This window comes from Bos grunniens, chromosome 5 (genome assembly GCF_055505025.1).
Source record: "Bos grunniens cultivar Pamir isolate PY7600 chromosome 5, Bosgru_T2T1.0, whole genome shotgun sequence".
Taxonomy (NCBI): Eukaryota; Metazoa; Chordata; class Mammalia; order Artiodactyla; family Bovidae; genus Bos; species Bos grunniens.
In genome coordinates this window covers 85,315,946-85,329,211 of record NC_141169.1, presented here as the reverse complement: position 1 = coordinate 85,329,211, position 13,266 = coordinate 85,315,946, and the positions used below count along the sequence as shown (strand labels likewise).

The 13,266-nt window shown below is 42.1% G+C and overlaps 1 protein-coding gene across 5 annotated transcripts in view; it reads right to left on the bottom strand.

Annotated features, from left to right (window-relative positions):
• The window catches only part of LMNTD1 (lamin tail domain containing 1), a 489,768-nt gene that overhangs the window by 194,061 nt on the left and 282,441 nt on the right, over window positions 1-13,266 (bottom strand). For 2 of the 5 annotated variants that reach the window (XM_086401684.1, XM_086401685.1), the window contains exon 3: window positions 12,659-12,838. The exons of the other annotated variants lie outside the window; for them this stretch is intronic. The gene's annotated coding sequence lies outside the window, so the exon portion shown is untranslated. The remainder of the gene's footprint in view (window positions 1-12,658; window positions 12,839-13,266) is intronic. 5 annotated transcript variants of the gene reach the window in all.

Genomic DNA, 13,266 nt, shown 5'->3' with positions numbered 1-13,266 from the left:
CAAGACCCTGCGATTCTTCCCCCTCCCCATGCCCTCAGCCTGCCTTTCACCTGTAGAAAAACTTTAGCCAAAGAATAAGTTTAATTAGGGAAGTGAGAACATTCAGAAACAAAGGAAAACAATCAAAGGAGACCAAATAATAATTGTTTAGTCATTAAGCATAGTTCCTTTAGTTCCTTCTCAAGGGCTATAAATAACATTCTGAACAATATCTTTCGAACTGTCTTATAGAGACTGAAACCCCCACCAGGTGGAAGTGGTTAACTACAAGTTGACCAGACTGTAGCCATGACATAAGCTGCCACAGTTCTGAGAATGAACTGGCCTCAAGGAAACAAGAACAAACCGATCCTAGAACTGAAGATTAACTCTACTTAAAACAATCAAGATGACACTGATCAGACCAGTGATGACCAGTTTGTAGATGACTGCCAGAGCTGACTGTGCGGAGCCTGCAAGGAGGCCCCTCCCTTGCTCACTGATTGTCAGTGGGGGAAAGTCAGTCTTTGCAGATGTCTGCCTCACCCCTCCCCACCCCTACTGCTGCCAGCATCCAAAATAAAGTAAACTTTCCTTTCTACCAACCTTGTCCCTTTATTGACTTCTAAGTGGTGAGCAGCTGGACTCTACTTTCCGTTACACTTCCTCTGAGTGGCCCCTGCCTGCTTCCTACTCCTTTGAGTGTCTCCCCAGCAATGTTGTTTGTTTGTTTGTTTGTTTTTTTCATCTAAAGCAGTTGCAGTCACAATTGGCTGCAGTTTTCAGATTCCATCCCCACCTCCACAGGACCAACTTGACCACCACCTTTCAGAATTACCAGCACCATCCAGTAGTGTTCCCTGCTCAGAGGACTGGTTCAACTGGGCAGGGCCTCTAGTCTGAGCTTTTATGTTCTGATAATGCCAACTCCCATCTTTGTCTCTGCAGTCTGGGAGTGGCGGCTGCTGCCTGCAGTTACCTCTGGCTACTCCTTTATATTTTCAGTCCTCTGACATCCACTTGGTCAATGTCTTCATTAAAACATCTGGTGTGGCTTCCAGTTTCCTGGCTGGATCTTGGTAGAACAGTATCCATGTCCATCTCTTCTTACTCCTCTTAGCCCTCACCTGTCACTTGATACTTGCATATTTACATTACTGTTGAGAAGTTTTTTTTTTTGGTTTGCTTTGTTAATGTGTGTGTTCTGGTTTACCACTTAGATAAAAAAAACTTTGGGAAGCATGGGAAAATTTTACAGAGTTTAGTTTCCTAAAGATGTAGATTGAGATTTGGTTTTGTCATTTCCCAAAGAAGTGATTTTGAGCAAATTATTCTATAATTCTGTATGCTGCTTTCTCACCTATCAAATGGTAACAACAATGCCTGCCTCATTTAAGGCTGAGAGGATAATAGTTATTATATATATATGTATACATATACATCAGTTCAGTTCAGTCGCTCAGTCGTGTCCCGACTCTTTTCGATCCCATGAATCACAGCGCGCCAGGCCTCCCTGTCCATCACCAATCCCTGGAGTTTACTCAAACTCATGTCCATTGAGTCAGCAATGCCATCCAACCATCGCATCCTCTGTCATCCCTTTCTCCTCTTGCCTTCAATCTTTCTCAGCATCAGGGTCTTTTCCAATGAATCAGCTCTCTGTATCAGGTGGCCAAAGGATTGCAGTTTCAGCTTCAATATCAGTCCTTCCAATGAACATTCAGGACTGATATCCTTTAGAATGGACTGGTTGGATCTCCTTGCAGTCCAAGGGACTCTCAACAGTCTTCTCCAACACCATAGTTCTAAAGCATCAATTCTTCGGTGCTCAGCTTTCTTTATAGTCCAACTCTCACATCCATACATGACTACTAGAAAAACATAGCCTTCACTAGATGGACCTTTGTTGGCAAAGTAATATCTGCTTTTTAATATGCTGTCTAGGTTTGTCATAACTTTCCTTCCAAGGAGTAAGCGTCTTTTAATTTCATGGCTGCAGTTACCATCTGCAGTGATTTTGGAGCCCCCAAAAATAAAGTCTGCCACTGTTTTCAGTGTTTCTCCATCTACTTGCCATGAAGTAATGAGACCAGATGCCATGATCTTTGTTTTCTGAAAGTTGAGTTTTAGGTCAACTTTTTCACTTTCCTCTTTCACTTTCATCAAGAAGCTCTTTAGTTCTTCTTCACTTTCTGCCATAAGGGTGGTATCATCTGCATATCTGAGGTTATTGATATTTCTCCCGGCAATCTTGATTCACGCTTGTGTTTCTTCCAGTCCAGCGTTTCTCATGATGTACTCTGCATATAAGTTAAATAAGCACGGTGACATTCTCCTTTTCCTATTTGGAACCAGTCTGTTGTTCCATGTCCAGTCCTAACTGTTGCTTCCTGGCCTGCATACAGATTTCTCAAGAGGCAGATCAGGTGGTCTGGTATTCTCATCTCTTTCAGAATTTTCCAGTTTATTGTGATCCACATAGTCAAAGGCTTTGGCATAGTCAATAAAGCAGAAATAGGTGTTTTTCTGGAACTCTCTTGCTTTTTCCATGATCCAGCAGATGTTGGCAATTTGATCTCTGGTTCCTCTGCCTTTTCTAAAACCAGCTTGAACATCTGGAAGTTCGCGGTTCACGTATTGCTGAAGCCTGGCTTGGAGAATTTTGAGCATTACTCTACTAGCCTGTGAGATGAGTGCAATTGTGCGGTCCTTTGAGCATTCTTTGGCATTGCCTTTCTTTGGGATTGGAATGAAAACTGACCTTTTCCAGTCCTGTGGCCACTGCTGAGTTTTCCAAATTCACTGGCATATTGAGTGCAGCACTTTCATAGCATCATCTTTCAGGATTTGAAAGAGCTCAACTGGAATTCCATCACCTCCACTAGCTTTGTTCATAGTGCTTCCTAAGGCCCACTTGACTTCACATTCCAGGATGTCTGGCTCTAGGTGAGTGATCACACCATCGTGATTATCTGGGTCATGAAGATCTTTTTTGCATAGTTCTTCTGTGTATTCTTGCCACCTCTTCTTAATATCTTCTGCTTCTGTTAGGTCCATACTATTTCTGTCCTTTATTGAGCCCATCTTTGCATGAAATGTTCCCTTGGTATCTCTAATTTTCTTGAAGAGATCTCTAGTCTTTCCCATTCTGTTGTTTTCCTCTATTTCTTTGCACTAGTCACTGAGGAAGGGTTTCTTATCTCTCCTTGCTATTCTTTGGAACTCTGCATTCAGATACTTATATCTTTCCTTTTCTCCTTTGCTTTTTGCTTCTCTTCTTTTCACAGCTATTTGTAAGGCCTCCTCAGACAGCCATTTTGCTTTTTTGCATTTCTTTTTCTTGGGGATGGTCTTGCTCCCTGTCTCCTGTACAATGTCATGAACTTCTGTGCTTTGTTCATCAGGGACTCTGTCTATCAGATCTAGTCCCTTAAACCTATTTCTCACTTCCACTGTATAATCATTAGGTATTTGATTTATGTCATACCTGAAAGGTCTAGTGGTTTTCCCTACTTCCTTCAATTTAAGTCTGACTTTGGCAATAGGAGTTCATGATCTGAGCCACAGTCAGCTCCCAGTCTTGTTTTTGCTGGCTGTATAGAGCTTCTCCCTCTTTAGCTGCAAAGAATATACTCAATCTGATTTCTGTATAGTTATTATATATACACACACACACACACACACACATATATATATATATATATATATATATATATATATACACACATATATTTGTGCTAAGTTGCTTCAGTTGTGTCCAACTCTTTGCCACCCCATAGACTATAGCCCGCCAGGCTCCTCTGTCCATGAGATTCTCTAGACAAGAAGGCTGGAGTGGGTTGCCATGCCCTCTTCTAGGGGATCTACTCGACCCAGGGATGGAACCCACATCTCTTATGTCTCCTACATTAGCAGCCAGGTTATTTACCACTAGTGCCACCTGGGAAGCCTGTGTATACATATATGTATATATGTATGTATATCAGTTCAGTGGCTCAGTCGTGTCCGACTCTTTGCAACCCCATGAATTGCAGCACGCCAGGCCTCCCTGTCCATCACCAACTCCTGGAGTTCACTCAGACTCACGTCCATCGAGTCAGTGATGCCATCCAGCCATCTCATCCTCTGTCGTCACCTTCTCCTCTTGCCCCCTATCCCTCCCAGCATCAGAGTCTTTTCCAATGAGTCAACTCTTCACATGAGGTGGCCAAAGTATTGGAGTTTCAGCTTCAGCATCATTCCTTCCAAAGAACACCCAGGGCTGATCTCCTTTAGAATGGACTGGTTGGATCTCCTTGCAGTCCAAGGGACTCTCAACAGTCTTCTCCAACACCACAGTTCAAAAGCATCAATTCTTCGGTGCTCAGCCTTTTTCACAGTCCAACTCTCACATCCATACATGACCACTGGAAAAACCATAGCCTTGACTAGATGGACCTTTGTTGGCAAAGTAATGTCTCTGCTTTTGAATATGCTATCTAGGTTGGTCATAACTTTCCTTCCAAGGAGTAAGCATCTTTTAATTTTATGGCTGCAGTTACCATCTGCAGTGATTTTGGAGCCCCCCCAAATAAAGTCTGACACTGTTTCCACTGTTTCCCCATCTATTTCCATGAAGTGATGTATATACATGTATGTATGTACATGTATATATATCTATATATGTGCATATGTATGTGTGCTTAGTTGCTCAGTCCTGTCCAGCTCTTTGCAACTCTATGGACTGCAGCCCATCAGGCTTCTCTGTCCATGGGGATTCTCCAGGCAGGAATACTGGAGTGGGTTGCCATGCCTTCCTCCAGGGGATCTTCCCAAACCAGGGATTGAACCCAGGTGTCCTGCATTGCAGGCAGATTCTTTACCAACTGAGACACCAGGAAAGCCCAAGAACACTGGAGTGGGTAGCCTGTCCCTTCTCCACGGGATCTTCCCAACCCAGGAATTGAACCTGGGTCTCCTGCATTGCAGGCGGATTCTTTACCATCTGAGCTACCAGGGAAGTCTGTGTATATGTATATATACATACATATATATGTATATGCATGTGTATATATGTACACACACACATATATACACACACACATAATGGGGCTTCTCTGATGACTCAGTGATAAAGAATCGGCCTGCCAAACAGGAGACACAGGAGACTCAGGTTTGTTCCCTGGGTTGGGAAGATCCCCTGGAGGAGGGAATGGCAACTCATTCAGTACGCCTCCCTGAAAAATCCCATGGATAGAGGAACTGCAGGCTATAATCCAAAGGGTCACAACAAGTTGGACATGACTGAGCGACTGAGCACATGTATACACATAATGGCTTAATAAAGGCACTTATATATAAAGACAGTCAACAAATAACTTTTTATTCTTGGGGTGTTTGTGCTTAATTACCTAGGACGCTGGCTTTTACATGGTAGGCACTACTATATACTTGGTGGTGATGATGATTTAAAGTTTGCATGTACATGTATTTGTATCACAGTATTTGACACTGCCTTGCACACAGTAGTTCTCAATGAATATTTGTAGTCAAATGATGGGCAAATATGATTAACAGCCCATAACAGGTTACAATCTATTTGTTGTGTGCATTTACTAAAAAATAGACTGCTGCTCTGTCTGTCAAGAATTCCAGAGCCCACTGTTTGGCAGAAGGTCTGTCTTACCTCTATGGATATATTATACATGTACCACATACTGATACAGTGTGTTTGACACAAAAGGTCTATTATCTAGTCAAATGCCGCTTCTATTAGGTAAGAAATAAAACTCTTCTGGATGATCTTCCTTGAAGCAAAAAAAAAAAAAAAAAAAAACCTGTGACTTTCATTACAGACTCTTATTTTCAATGAAAATGGAAAATGGGCCCCACCAACAGTTCATAGGAACCTAGAATAGCCCTGAAGACAGAGCACATGATTTGCTAGTGATGCAGCAGAATGTGAATCCCTGCAGCACCTCTGGCTGTCCTTGAACATCCAGAAGATGTCTAATCACAAGGAAGGAATAATAGAGACCAGGGTGCCTGGGAGGGAGCACCGTGGGACTCCGGCAGGCTCTGCTGGACTCTGGGGAGTGGAAAAGTATTTTACATCACTGCAGTGCACTTGCCTTAGATAAAGTCCATCACACACGAAAAATGAAAGCAGTTAGAATCCATGTGGGATCTGAGGAAAGCTTTCTTACCTGTTTCAGTTAGTCTTTAGAATATGTTTTTACTAAACAATACCAACAACAAATATTGAACATATTTATTTGTATTAATATATATTTATTTATCCAGCTTGGGCTTCCAGGATGCCTCAGCAGGTAAAGAATTTGCTAGTAATGCAGAAGACTCAGGAGACACTAGGTTCAATCCCTGGTTTGTGAAGATTCCCTGGGGGAGGAAATGGCAACCCACTCCAGTATTCTTGCCTGGAGAATTCAATGGACAGAGGTGCCTGGTGGGCTACAGTCCATGGGGTCCCCAAAGAGTCAGACATGACTGAAGACACTTTCTCTTTTCAAGCTCATTAGGAAATATTGGACAATCAGGGCTGTCTGGTTGTTATTGAAGGAAAGGTACGCTGTCAAAATGGACAAATTCAGGCAAACAAAGTCCATTTGTGATATCTGAAAATAAGTAACTCTGCTGGTGTCAGAATTCTGCCCTCCTGACTGGTCAGGTCAATCAGGGCTGTGTGCCTTGAGCAGAGCAGTTCTGAAGCTTTAGTACACATCAGAGTTACCTGGGGGGCTTGGCTAGACAAGATCAAGGGGCCCCACTCACAGGTGGAGCCAGTAAGATTGACTGTTGATTGATTTAAAGGAATTGGCTCATGTAATCATGGAGGCTGAGTCCCAAGATCTGTAATCAGCAAGTTGGAGACCCAGGAGAACTGATGGTGTAAGTTCTAGTCCAAAGGCCAGCATAATCCAGATAGTTACATGCACCACAATATTGACTGCAGCACTATTTATAATAGTCAAGACATGGAAGCAGCCTAAACATCCATCAACAGAGGAATGGATAAGGGAGATGTGGCACACATATGCAGTGGAATATTAGCCATTAAAAAGAGTGAAATAACACCATTCTCAGCAACATGGATGGCCCTAGAGATCGTTACACTGAGTTAAGTAAGTCAGACAGAAAAGGACTAATTTTATATAATATTGTTTATATGTGGAATCTTTAAAATGGATACAAATGAACTTATTTACAAAACAAAATAGAGTCACAGATGTACAAAACATACAGTTATGAGGGGAGTGAAGAGGAGAGGGACAAATTGGGAGAATTTGGGATTGACATATATATACTACTATATATAAAATAGCTAACTAAAAGAGTCTACTGTTTAGCACAGAGACTCTACTCAATACTCTGTAATGACCTAAATGGGAAAAGAGCCTTAAAAAGGAGTGGATATATGTATGTTTAATTAATTCACTTTGCTGTACAACAGAAGGTAACACAACATTGTAAGTCAACTATACGCCAATAAAATTTTTTTTAAAAGGCCAGTAAACTTGAGATCCAGGAAGAGCTGATTTTTAAGTTTAATTTCAAATTCAGGAGAAGACCAATAATACCCCAGCTCACATAGTCGGGCAGGAGGAGTCCCCTCTTACTCAGCCTTTGTGCTCTGTTGATGTCTTCAATCCATGACTCGAGGCCCACACACATCAGGGAGGGCAATCTGTTTTACTCGGTCCACTAATTCAAATGTTAATATCATCCAGAAATACCGTCACAGACACATCCAGAATAATGTTTGGCCCAACATTCAGGCTCCAGTCAAGGTAACACATGACATCAGTCATCACACCAAAGGATGCCACTGCTGCTGTTCCATGGTCCACACTCCGAGAACCACTCTTATAACATAAACTGAGTCAAGAATGATGAAGCCAGAGCTGGAACACACTCAATAAAAAGTATATTGAGTGAGTTGAACAGTAAGTAACGAGTTTGTAATAGAAGGAAAGAAAGGATGGAGGGAGGGAGCAAGGACCTCTCTGTATAAAAACCTCAACTGGACATTAAGTGATCAGGGCTCTTGTCTGATTGGACTTCACTTCTCAGCTCCAGGGTGTGGCTCAGATCCTCTCAGGTTTTTACAGCTCCATATTCCTAAATTCATTTCTAGTTTAAAGTGGAAGTAATGCTTAAGGATTGTTTAAAACAAATTATCTACTCAAACAATAATAGTGTTTTTTTGCAAGTTGGTCATGTGTCAGGTACCCTACTAAAAACCTTATAGCATTCTCCCACTCAATCCTCACAATAACTTAATCCTTACAGTATTTCTAGTCTGCAGATGAAGGAATTGAATTCATAAACTGAGGAAGTAGCTGAGCTGGGATTCCAATCCAGGTTCCTCTGACTTCACAAACCCTCCCTCTTACACCACACTGTACCACAAACATCAACGAAACATCCAATTTATATGCAAGTCACCACACTATGGGGAAAATCTCAAAGCTAGTGAGAACAAGGATTTTAGTTTTTAAAAATACTTAAAAGAAATTTGGAATACAGGACTGGTCAAAATGTTACTGGAATGTAATGTTAAAGATTAAGACACTATGGATCACGGTTTGGGGGCTCCCTGGTGGCTCAGTGGTAAAGAATCCGACTGCCAATCCAGGAGATGTGCGTTCAGTCCCTGGGCTGGAAAGATCCCCTGGAGGAGGGCATGGCAACCCACTCCAATATTCTTGCCCAGATAATTCCATGGACAGAGGAGCTTGACAGGCTACAGTTCCTGGGGTTGCAAAAGGGTCGGATGTGACTTAGTGACTAAAATGACATCAATTGTGGTTTTAAGAGTGTCAAATTTGCTATGATTGTCTGGGTTTGGCACAGTTGGTAAAGAATCTGCCTGCCAAAGCAGGAGACACAAGAAACGTGGGTTCGATTCCTGGGTCAGGAAGATTTTCTGGAGTAGGAAATGGCAACCCACTCCAGTTTTCTTGCCTGGAAAATTCCATGCACAGAGGAGCCTTGCAGGCTACAGTCCATAGGGTCACAAAGAGTTTTACAACCTTACAGGACTGAATAAGTTAGTATAAGGAAAGCATTTACATAGTGCTCTTCATGGGGCAATTAGTGTATGAGAGCGCTTGTTAGTATCACTGTTATCTCCAGCACCTAGCTCCATGCCTGACACATGGAAGACTACATAAGTTTGGAATGAATTCAAAGAGCCCATGTTCTCTGGAGACTATAGCAATTATCCATTCAGCAATGATTTGATGTTGTTGTTGTTTAGGCATTATGTTTGACCTTCTAGAAACTCACTATCAGCCTTTGGACATCTCCTTCCTTTTCTCAAGGCACCAGTTTTAATAAAAGTTATTACCACCTCTCGAAGTGTCTGCCTATTGCTGGCTCACTGATATATTAATAAGGCTTTAATGTGCTGCATAACACAGAGTAAGAAAATCAGACAAAATCCTGAAATGCACCTTAAATGCCTGACAGTTTTTAGTTCTCACAACTGATGACAATTGAGACTTTAAGAGATTAAAAAAAAAAATAAATAAATAACTTTAACCAAGAGGAACTTTTTGAATTTGCCTTTTAATTAGTTCCCTATCTATAACTCACAGGCGATGACCTCTTGTTTTGCTTATCAAATCAACTGAATAAAAAAATCCCTGAAAAACGCAAATGACCCATACTTTCCTTAAAAAAATGGAACGTGGCCAGAAGAATTCAGAACATGGCATAATGAGTGCTGTGGTTTGTTCTTTGACATTTAAGAGTATACCTGAGCTCTTTAGCACGTGGATACTTAATATTCAACAACACTGAAATTTCCAGAGCTGCAGCCTGCTTCAGCACTTTAATTCCTAGGATATGCCAGTTCGCACATTAGCATTTAAATAGACAGCCTGGTCCTGCAGAAACCTAAGATATATGCCACATTGTAACGAGGTTCAGTTAGTGCAGGGACTGAGGAGTTTCTTTGCCTCTTCCTATGTTCCAAGCTCTCTTTCAACTTGTGCCTTTGCGGATTCGGGATGCTCCTCTATCTGCAAGATTTATAACCAACGGCTTTGATATAGAACAGATGTATGGTGTCAACATTCTGCAGTTCAAAAAAATACTCTTTCTCCTTTAGGATGTAATGTTGTGTTTTATCTCTGCTGAATGCTCACTATTATGTCACAAAGCAATTTTCACAGTTCCCTGGGTTTGTCTTGGAAAGGAATAATTTTAGCCAGTCTTTATTCCAAGTTGAAACTTAATTTGGTACAATATCCCTTACTTCACTAAAACCACCAGGCTGAGTCAAAACTGGTTCACTCTTCATACACCTAAAACCCACAACTGCTTTCATGTAACAGTAGCAAATCCACAAAGTTCTAACTACCAGAGTGCTTTTATCTGGATGTGACTTGTTGTTTCGTCACTAAGTCATATCTGACTCTTTGTGACCCCATGGACTGTAGCCCACCAGGTTCCTCTGTCCATGGGATTTCCCAGGCAAGAATACTGGAGAGGGTTGCCAGTTGCTTCTCCAGGGGATCTTTCTGACTCAGGGATCAAGCCTATGACTCCTGCTTTGGCAGGTGGCTTCTGTATCACACTGAGCCACCCAGGAAGCCCTTGGATATGACTCAGGTCAGTTCAGTTCAGTCGCTCAGTCATGTCCAACTCTTTGTGACCTCATGGACTGCGGAACACTAGCCTCCCTGTCCATCACCAACTCCCGGAGATTACTCAAACTCATGTCCATTGAGTCGGCGGTGCCATCCAACCATCTCAACCTCTGTCATCCCCTTCTCCTCCCACCTTCAATCTTTCCCAGAATCAGGGTCTTTTCAAATGAGTCAGCTCTTTGCATCAGGTGGCCAAAGTATTGGAGTTTCAGCTTTAGCATCAGTCCTTCCAATGAATTTTCAGGACTAATCAATTTTTCGGTGCTCAGCTTTCTTCACAGTCCAACTCTCACATCCATACATGACTACTGGAATAACCATAGCCTTGACTAGATGGACTTTTGTTGGCAGGGTAATGTCTCTGCTTTTTAATATGTTGTCTGGGTTGGTCATAACTTTCCTTCCAAGGAGTAAGCATCTTTTAATTTCATGGCTGCAGTTACGATCTGCAGTGATTTTGGAGCCCCCAAAAATAAAGTCTGCTGCTGTTTCCACTGTTTCCCCATCTATTTGCCATAATGGGACTAGATGCCATGATCTTAGTTTTCTAAATGTTGAGCTTTAAGCCAACTTTTTCACTCTCCTCTTTCACTTTCATCAAGAGGATCTTTAGTTCTTCACTTTCTGCCATAAGGGTAGTGTCATCTGCACATCTGAGGTTATTGATATTTCTCCCAGCAATCTTGTTCCAGCTTGGGCTTCATCCAGTCCTGTGTTTCACATGATGTACTCTGCATATAAATTGGATATGACTACCCATTTACTAGTCAAGGCTATGGTTTTTCCTGTGGTCATGTATGGATGTGAGAGTTGGACTGTGAAGAAAGCTGAGCGCTGAAGAATTGATGCTTTTCAACTGTGGTGTTGGAGAAGACTCCTAAGAGTCCCTTGTTGCAAGGTGATCCAACCAGTCCATTCTGAAGGAGATCAGCCCTGGGATTTCTTTGGAGGGAATGATGCTAAAGCTGAAACTCCAGTCCTTTGGCCACCTCATGCAAAGTTGACTCATTGGAAAAGACTCTGATGCTGGGAGGGATTGGGGGCAGGAGGAGAAGGGGACGACAGAGGATGAGATGGCTGGATGGCATCACTGACTCAATGGACATGAGTCTGAGTGAACTCCAGGAGTTGGTGATGGACAGGGAGGCCTGGCATGCTGTGATTCATGGAGTCCCAAAGAGTTGGCCACGACTGAGCAACTGAACTGAACTGAACTGAACCCATCTACTAAAACTCAGACTGACTATACAACTTAAATCCCATGTTTCTCTAAGAGTCAATCAATCCTTTGACCTTGAGTGTGAGAAGCCTGGTAGGCTATAGTCCATAGGATTAAAAAGAGCTGGACATGACTGAAGTGACTTAGCATGCACACACTTGATAAAGGTAGGTCTTATCAATATTCCTGGACAAAATTTTATACTGCCTTGTCAGTATAACAATGGATACAAGGCATAAAGCTGGGGGGTTGTGTCAGACAAGTATGCAATTGTACCATTTTGCACTAAACATCTCATTAATGAGCATTTTCATGGCATCACCTAGGGCTGAGTTGTTCCATATAGTAGCCATTTGTCACCTGTGGCTACTTAAATTCAGGTAATTTAATTAAAAATTCAGTTCCTCAATGGCACTGACCACTTTTCTGGTGCTCAACAGCCACACAAGCTATTGAATTGGACAGTGTAGCTATAGAATATTTCCGTTATTGGAGAAACTTCTGTGGGACAGCACTTGACCTAGAGTCTTAGGATTTAAAGAATCTCAAAAAGGGCAACCAACTATCCTGGTTTCCCCAGAATTTAGGGATTCCTCAGTTTGAGGAGTTTCAGTGTTAAAATTTGGATAATCCCTGGGAAATTGAGACAGCTCATCACCCTAAGGAGTCAGGTAGTCCAACCATATATCTACTGCACATATTTCTTCTACAACATTCTTTTTTATTTTTATTTGGTCATGCAGGCTCTTTGTTGTGGCTCACAGGCTTTCTCTACATGCGCTGCAGCATGTGAGTTCTTAGTTACCTAAGCAGGGGTCCAACCAGTGTCCCCTGGATCAGCAGGCAGATTCTTAACCCCTGGACCACTAGGAAGCCCCTTCTGCAACATTCTTCACTCTGGACATTGCTGAGCCTGCCAGCTAAGTGATGTTAATCACTGATGTGGCTGAAGCAGGCAGTATGTGGAGAACTGGAGTAGATCAAGCTAAAAAAAAAAGAGAGAGAGAGAGAACTGTTTCAGATTTCCTCCAAGAGGTAGGAAGTCCACAAGAGGAAGGTAAACCATTTAATCAACTACATAGAAATGGTCCCAACCATTGAAACAGAGCCCATTTCATAAGCAGCCTACAAGATCAATGAGAAGTCTATCATCAAAGGCACTTGTCAGAAATGGCTGTGATATTTACTGGTAAATCAGGGTCCTGTGTCATTAACAGGCAGGACTCTGTTGAATTATTTCCCCCCCCAAACAAACATATATTTTGATGTCTGAATGAAGCTGTAGAGATCTTCTAGTCCAGCTTCAGTTTTTCAGTGGAGAGAACTGATGCCCAAAGGGCCTAAAAGTGAGAGAAAACCTTTATTGCTTTCCTGAAAGCAAGGGCAAAGGCACATACCAGTTTAAATTCTTGC